General features: G+C 45.2%; 1 long non-coding RNA gene across 1 annotated transcript; it reads right to left on the reverse strand.

Annotated features, from left to right (window-relative positions):
* Nucleotides 1-6,409: 6,409 nt before the first annotated feature.
* On the reverse strand, nucleotides 6,410-8,064 carry LOC310849768. The gene is made up of 2 exons (XR_014567074.1): nucleotides 7,910-8,064; nucleotides 6,410-6,625 (listed from the first exon to the last, which is right to left on the reverse strand). It is a non-coding gene; the product is annotated as an uncharacterized lncRNA (long non-coding RNA).
* Between the last annotated feature and the right edge of the window lie 202 nt (nucleotides 8,065-8,266).

Below are 8,266 nucleotides of genomic sequence, written 5' to 3' on the forward strand. Positions count from 1 at the left end.
CTCTATGACTCACCCTCCTCAGATGGTCTTAATTATTCACAAATGTTCTCCAGGAACCTGGCTCCTCTTGGGAGGAAACCATCAAAGCTGCCCTGCTTCACAGAGAGCTGAGTAGACACCTCCCTAAGCACAGTTACTTATCTCCCCCTTTGAGAGTCAAAAGCTTTCTCAAATTGCTTCAGGGGAACACCAAGTGAGAGAAAGATTCACCTGAATCAATCAGCAAGCAATGATCATGATTGTCTGGAGACAGAAATGTAAACAGGGCTTTGTTCTCTGCTGGTGCAATCTGCAAGAAACTCAATTAAAGCTCCATGCTGCAAAACGGTATTTAAAGGGTGCCTTTGCTACAGGGAAACTCTTGCTTAGGGGGCATTGCAAAGGGCTGAGGGCAGGGCAGGGCATGCTGCCACTTCTGAAATTTTAAACTAGTCCAGTATCCTGTTCTCACAGGGGCCAACTAAATGCTTGCTGGGAAACCTTTGCAAGCCACAACCACACTCTCCCTTCCTGTGTTTTCCAGCAACTGATATTCAGAAGCACTGTTGCCTCTAACTGTGGAGGCAGAGCACGGCCATTGTGGCTACTAGTCACTGGTAGCCTTATCCTCTTTTAAAGCCATTCAAGTTGGTGGCCCTCCCTGTGTCTTGTGGGAATGAGTTCTGCAGTTTCAGCATAGATTGTGTGAAGGAATTTCCCATGAGTTTTAGTGTTAGGAGAGAAGGAGTCAAACCTTCCTCTAGCCACTTTTGCCATGCTATGCATAACTTTAAAACCTTCTGTCATGTCACCTCTTACCTGCCTTTTCTCTAAACAGAAAAGTCCCAAAGGCTGCAGCCTACCCTTACAAGGAGGAAAGCCCTCTCCAGGAAGCCCAAACAGTAGGTGGAGCCAGAGCCCATGACAGTCAGAACCAGAGCTATTTCATCCTCCTCTCTGCTGAGTTCTTCAATGGGTAACACTGAGTGTAAAGAGGATGAAGCTGGTCACACTACTGGCAGCCACATGAACTGCTGTGTGATGACAGCCTTACGTTTTTAGTTATATAGGAAGATAAATACACAGTGGTACCCATTAGGTAGGGCAGAAAGCAAAAAGCCCAATAAGAGGTGTAACCAAAGCCATTGACAAGCAGACCCAACTAATTTCATTTTTGTCCCTATCCTCCCTTCTGAATTCTACAAGGAGCAGCAATGAGACTGAAGAGGAGGAACCTGTTGGCAGAGCTATCTCTAGGCTGGTTGTACGTAGGAAGGTTGCAGTTGGTGGGACAGTGCCCCACTGACCCTAATGGACTGGTTTAATAATCCTCATTTATCCTACTACACCTGACCCTTGGGGTCAGCCTCTCATCAACAGCTGGTGACAGCACCCTGCAGAAAGATCCACTGTGCCTTTTCAAAGCGGGTTGCCATCTGGAGTGATTTATGGGCCCTGTCAATCTGACAGTGTGAACTGTAGCGGTGGCTGGAACACGCAGCAAGCTGAAGAGCAATCCATCAGCACTGGCTGGGAGTCTCCAGCGAATCCATCAATAGGTTCATGATGGTGACATCATAGTGAAGGCAGAGAAGAGGAACTTGGTAAGAGTGGGGTGGGCAGCTTGGTTGTCAGAGTGAGGAAACCCGGACGAGTTTCTCTGCTTTGTGAGATAGGTTCTTTTTAAAAATATATAAAAAATGACAGGCTGAAAAATATTTGCCTATGTTTTTAACAAGAACTTGGAACAGTCCATAGGAGCTCTCATACTGCTGCAATTAACACATATCTGGGTAGAGTCTGTTGCAGTCAGATGTCTTGGAAAACAGACAGAGATCCATTGAGGGAGGGTGATGACAAGTCACAGCTGTTTTATAGCTAAGGTGAAGGTGCTAAGAACATAGAAGACCAAACAATTAAACCCCTGTGTTGCAAAAAATCATCAGTAATATCCAAGGCAGCACGATGACCAAGTACAACAATGCAATGTCAATATAAACTTTATATAATCTATATGGAACACTGAACAATATGAAATATATGAAATATGCACTCTCTGCAAGACCAAATAAACAGAAATCTTATAAATCTCTGAAAGTCACAAAATGTGCACTCTTGATGGATTCTCTTGAAAACATAGAACCAAATAAACATAAGTCCTATAAGTCTCTGAAAGTCTTTGTAGACTATGCAAGTCTCTGAAAGAAGCAATGGATCAGGTTCTTATCTGGTGAAAACAAGCCATAAAGCTTTGTTTTATGATGTCAAACGCTGCTGAAGTGGTCCGCAAACAGACATAGCGAACAGTGATTCCGGATAGTTCTTACAGTTGGCAACCATATGCCCTAATGTGATTCTCAGCAACTGGTATTCAGAGGTATACTGTCTCCAACAGTGAAGGTAGAACATAGCCATTGTGGCTACTAGCCATTGAAAGTCTCATCCTCCACCATGAATTTGTCCAATCTTCTTTTAAAGCCATCCAAGTTGGTGGCCATCAGTGCCTTCCATTATAATCTACCTGGACAATATTTTATAGAAGCTCCCTGTGGAATTGCGCAAAGTCAACAAGGATGACTTTGGCATACAGCCAAACTCTCCAGAGGAAGCCCTTCAGGTCTTCTTTCCCCCAAAACCTTTGTCATTTATGTTAGAAATGTGAAGGGGTTCTAACCTTCCAGGATTCAGGCTAATGAGTGATTATAACTAGGGCTTTCTTAAAAACATAAGAAGAACCTGTTGGATCAGATCAATCGCCCACCTAGTCTAGCATCCTCTTCTCACCGTGGCCAATCATATCCATGGGAGAAACCCGCCTTCAGGACCCAAGCCCAAGAGCACTCCCCTCACTGTGGTTTCCAGCCACTTTTATTCAGAGGTGTGGAAGGAACTCAAGGCTTTGCTTTATGATTAGCAGATCAAACATCTCCTCAAGCTAGACGTATCTTTTGAGCTGATCAACAGGGTGTTCTGCTTACATATAGGAATAACAAAGTTATTGCAACCTGGTTAATAAGAACCAAGAAAGTAGCTTTTCAGGAAAGCAGCATTGCTTGTCAATAGCATTCAAACATTCCATCCTTCCTTCCACCTTTCACTCACCTTCATTTTGACCTTTCTTTCCACTCTAAGGGAAATGTGGCTTTAAGACAGAAACCAGCTCAGGCCTTGCTGATCCCAGAACCGTACATTTTGCTTCCACAGAGGCATTGCTGCCTCCAACAATGGAAGGGTGAAGAATTAAAGCACTTGACTTTCCCCAAAGGAACCTGGGAACTGGAGTTTAGCCCTCTCCCACAAAGCTACAATTCCCAGCACCCATAACAAACTACACTTCCCAGGATTATTTGTGGGAAGGCATGACTGTTCAAAGTGGTACCATAGTGCTTTAAATGCATGGTGCAGATGGAGCCTTAGAGTGATATGAATGCCTTGTATACCATTTTCCTATTCCCAAAATGGAGATGATGTACAGGTAGGAGACAAGAGAACACAGGGCTTACAGAAACCCAACTATGATGTTTATTAGCTTTGGGCTGTTCCAGCAAACCCTGAGCTCTTTCCAGCTGTGCAGTCCTGATATAGCAATTTTCTGGCGGCACATGTGAGCAGCAGGGGCACTCAGTGGATCATGTCATTATTTCAGAGAGTGGAAAGAAAGATGGTGTACGAGTAAGGGATGCTGGTGAGGAAGGGTTTTAGAAACCCATCAGTCATCTTACGTGATACTCAATCCAGAAAGAGACACAAGGTTTGTATCCAAAGCTAGTCCTATACCCAGAGGAGACCCATTGAAATGATGGATTTTGTAGGTAGGATGGGATATATTGTCTTGCAATTATTCTCCCTGTTACATGTGTGTGCAGAACATTTAAAGTAATCAGTCAAGTGTTTAACTTAAAACAATTAGCAGAGTTTAAAACACCATCCCTTGCAACATTAAACTGGAAATTAGGCTGTATAGTCTTATTTTTATTTAGCCAGGCTGTGGTAACAGTCTGGTTTTCCCCCCTTTTCCCTTCTTAATAAAAGACTCACGTAGCAGATTGTAAAGTAAGCATAAAAATAGTGTTTACTTACATAAAGTCTTGCACTCAATTCCAGCAGCAGCAGTAGTAACAAAAATAAGTCGGGCAAATTCTACTTCTAGATTACAAAACACATAATTGAATTTTTAAAAAGTGGACTCTCCACTGGAGTGGAGACCACATGGACATCTGTCTGCCTCAGATGAATGGTGGGAAGAAGAAAGAATGAGTTCTGAGGCAGCAGAAAAAATTAAAACCTTTTGTCTTTTTCCCGCCAGGTAACTTAAGGGAAGTGAAATCACATAGAGCTCTGTTACACTGCTTTTGTTTGCAATCCACCTGTCTAGAAGTTTGCAGCTCTGTGGTTGCTACTGCCTAGAATTACTAAACAGTAAGAATGTGCTGTTATTTTGACTGCAAACCCCCACACAAATATGGCTAGTTGAGGTCCATTATTTCAATGGGTCTATGCTGAGTAGGGATAGAAGACTCTGCCAGTTTCAATTTCTCCCTCTTTTTCCCAATCTTAAATTCAGTTTTCCACAGTCCCACATCAGTTTGCAATATAAGACCTCATTCAAATTCACCCACGTGTGTTTGCGCGCGCGCGCACACACACACACACACACACACCTGCCCCAATATAATGCATTTTTGCATTTTAGCTTCACTAATCGATGCACTTTTACGTAACACTTTCCCCAATGTTATAACATTGTTTAGAGATTCAGTGTGGTGTAGTGGTTAGAGTGTCAGACCATGACCTGGGAGACCAGGGTTCAAATCCCCACTCAGCTACAACACTTAGTGGGTAATGCTGGGCCAGTCACTGCCTCTTAGCCTAACCTACCTCACAGTTGTGGGGCTTAAATGAGGAGGGGGGAGAGCCTAACATCTGGCCATTTCTTGCTACCCGTAGGAATCCCAGCAAAGGCAAACCTTCTCCTGTTATGCTATGAATGGGAACAAAATGATCTTTGATGTCCTGAAAATAAACTGCTTTCTTTCTTTTCTCTTTTCTTTTCCTTTTAAAAAGGCAGCCAGCTGAGATTATGCTAGCTACTGAGCTATCAAGAAGCCGCATTTTTTAATCCCATTGTTCTCTGCATGCAGAAAATCGCCGCCTTCCGCCCAAGCCTTCAGGTTTTGGTTACGGCTTGTTATGTTCCTTTCATTATTGGTATTCGGATGTTTTCGTCTGTTTCTGCTCAATGCAGAGGCCTGTTTGTTCTCTAGGCAGTTTCTTGCCCCTCAAGACCGTATCAAACTACCTGACAGCATAAGTCAGCCTGGGCGCTAGACATACGCCCACCACCTGGCTCAGTGGCATAAAATATTCAGGGGTGGGATTCCCACATTCTTCCTGTGCCTCCGTGGCACATATTTCTCCATTCGGTGCATCCTAGTTCCCTCCATCTCCAAGCTCATCGGCAGACCATTTGGAGGATGTGCATATCAGCCACCAAGGTGTTCCACCCAGTCTCTCGCTCGCTAGCTCTGCGTGCATTACCGTTAATCTTGACAAAAATGCATTATATTTAATACAGCTTCTGCAGGCCTCACTTGCCGGATGCATAAAATCTGGGAGACGCTTCAGCGGAGGGACGTAGTGCAGAGGCAAATTGGGCTTGGCTAACGCTTTGCAACCGGCACAGACTTCCCCCCACGAGAAGAAAGATGGAAGAGAGAGGGAGGCGGGAGAGGCATTTGCACACCCAGCTCAGGATGGGGTTGACATCGGAAGATGCCTTAAACTGAGCCAAGGTGGTCCATTGTTCAGTACAGTGGTACCTCAGGTTACATACGCTTCAGGTTACAGACTACGCTAACCCAGAAATAAGAACTTTGCTTCAGGATGAGAACAGAAATCATGCTCTGGCGGCGTGGCAGCAGCAGGAGGCCCCATCAGCTAAAGTGGTGCTTCAGGTTAAGAACAGTTTCAGGTTAAGAACCTCCGGAACAAATTAAGTACTTAACCTGAGGTACCACTGTATTGCAGTGGCATAGCGTGGGTTGTCAGCACCCGGGGCAAGGCAAGTAATTTGCGCCCCCTAACCCGTGGATTTGCGCCCCCTAACCCTAACCCCCAGATGTTGCGCCCGGTGCGGCCGGCCCCCCCTGCACCCCCCACGCTACGCCACTGCTGTATTGCCTACTCTGTCTGACAGTGGCTTTCCAGGGTTTCAGGCAGGGTTTCCCCCCACCCCTACCTAGAGACAGCAGGGATCAGTGGTGTGACAAGGGTGGGGTAACAGGGGTGCTTGCCCTGGGCACAAAATTCTTAGGGGCGCAAAATTTCAAAAGAAAGTAGTAATAATACATTTAAAAAACAGCACACCTCCCACCTCACAAAGAAAACCTCCCAATATTTAAACATTCTACACCGTTTTCCAACATGTCAGGGAAAATAAACACTGTATTCAGAACATGGGTGTGACCAGGATTTATGTTAGTGGGGGCAGGACAACCACCTGCCATCGTCCTCCATCAGCTTCTGTTCAGCAGATTCAAAATGAAATGTCTCCACAACAGTTGCTTTAAATTTCTTTCTTTTGACCCCCAAGCGCTCAGAAAAAAATCTGTCAAAATCTTCAGTCATCTGAAAACCATGAAGTTACCTTAAAAACAAAAACAAAAAAAAATCACGGAGTGCCTTTCATGAAGTTCCTGAGTATATTTTGCAAATTTACAAACAGCATGCCTTTTTTCAACTTTTTTTTAAATCTAAACTAAAACAAGTTTTCCTGGATTTGCTGAAAACCTTTGCAGCACTTCCTTCTCAAATTCCTCCTTTTTTTCCTGTGCAAACTCACTAAGACCATTGAGGTGCTCCCCTGTCATTGTCAACCTTAAAGGTAAAGGGACCCCTGACCATTAGGTCCAGTCGTGGCTGACTCTGGGGTTGCGGCGCTCATCACGCTTTATTGGCCGAGGGAGCCGGCGTACAGCTTCCGGGTCGTGTGGCCAGCATGACTGAGCCGCTTCTGGCGCACCAGAGCAGTGCACGGAAACGCCGTTTACCTTTCCACCGGAGCGGTACCTATTTATCTACTTGCACTTTGACGTGCTTTTGAACTGCTAGGAAGGCAGGAGCAGGGACCGAGCAATGGGAGCTCACCCCGTTGCAGGGAGTCAAAGCGCTGACCTTCTGATCAGCAAGTCCTAGGCTCTGTGGTTTAACCCACAGCGCCACCCACGTCCCGCTTTGTCAACCTTAGTCAGGTCTTAACTCTCTGGGAAGTACTAAATGAGCATTCTGCATTACAAGTAGCCTCAGCGAGCATTCCAATTTCAAATAGTCTTACTGTTTCTACTTTTAGTTAACTATTCTTTATTTCTTCACTTGATTTAGTGGGGGGGGGAGCTGCCCCCTGCCCCCCCCCCGGCTACACCCATGATTCAGAAATATTGGCTCCTCCCAACTGTGGAGGCAGAGCCAAGCCATCATGACTAGCGCCATAGCTCTCTCAATCCCTCTTTTTTCATTCCAGCAGTGTTCCAAACGTTTTTTTAAAAATTATCCTTCTTCCACCTCAATATCCCAACATGCCTTTATAGACCTTCCATTCCACCCACCCCACCCCCCGCCAGCAGCCACAGCCCCCTGCCCATGTTTAAAAGCAGCTTTGGGGACTTCCCAATGTGAGTCGCCCTACAATGACAGGCTTGAATGTCCACCGGTGCTATAATCTACTTTATCTTAATGCAATCTTTCCCCGCTGAACTCTCCGGGAGCCTTAACAGACTATTTTCGACAGAGGGCCTTTTATATGATTATGATTGTGATGATTCGATACTGTGATTACTCTCACGCTCCTGAACTTTGCAGGGAAGGGGGTGGGAAATTAATAAAGGCTTTGTTTTGTTTTGTTGTGGATTTGTGTTGTTTTCCTATTAAGCACCTGAGGATCTTGCTGAATACCAATCAGCTGCGCACAGAGACTCAGCGTTTCCTCTTTACTCTGAAAAAGGTTCATTCTGTTACCAATTCAGCCGAGGATGTGAGGGAAGCTCTGTGGCATCAGACCAGAGGCCTATCTAGTCCAGCAACCAGTTCTCACAGAGGCCAGTGAATTGCTTGTAGGAATACTTTGGTAGCCTTCTCCGCCATGAATTTGTCCAATCCTCTTTCAACGCCAAGTTGGTGGCCTTCACTGCCTCTTGTGGGAGCGAGTTCCACAGTTTAATTATGGGCTGTATGAAGAAGGGTTTTCTCTTATTTGTCTTGAATCTTCCAACATGCAGCTTCATCGGATGCC

The sequence above is a fragment of the Podarcis gaigeae genome (assembly GCF_964106915.1).
Source record: "Podarcis gaigeae genome assembly, chromosome: 8".
In the NCBI taxonomy this organism is placed as follows: domain Eukaryota; kingdom Metazoa; phylum Chordata; class Lepidosauria; order Squamata; family Lacertidae; genus Podarcis; species Podarcis gaigeae.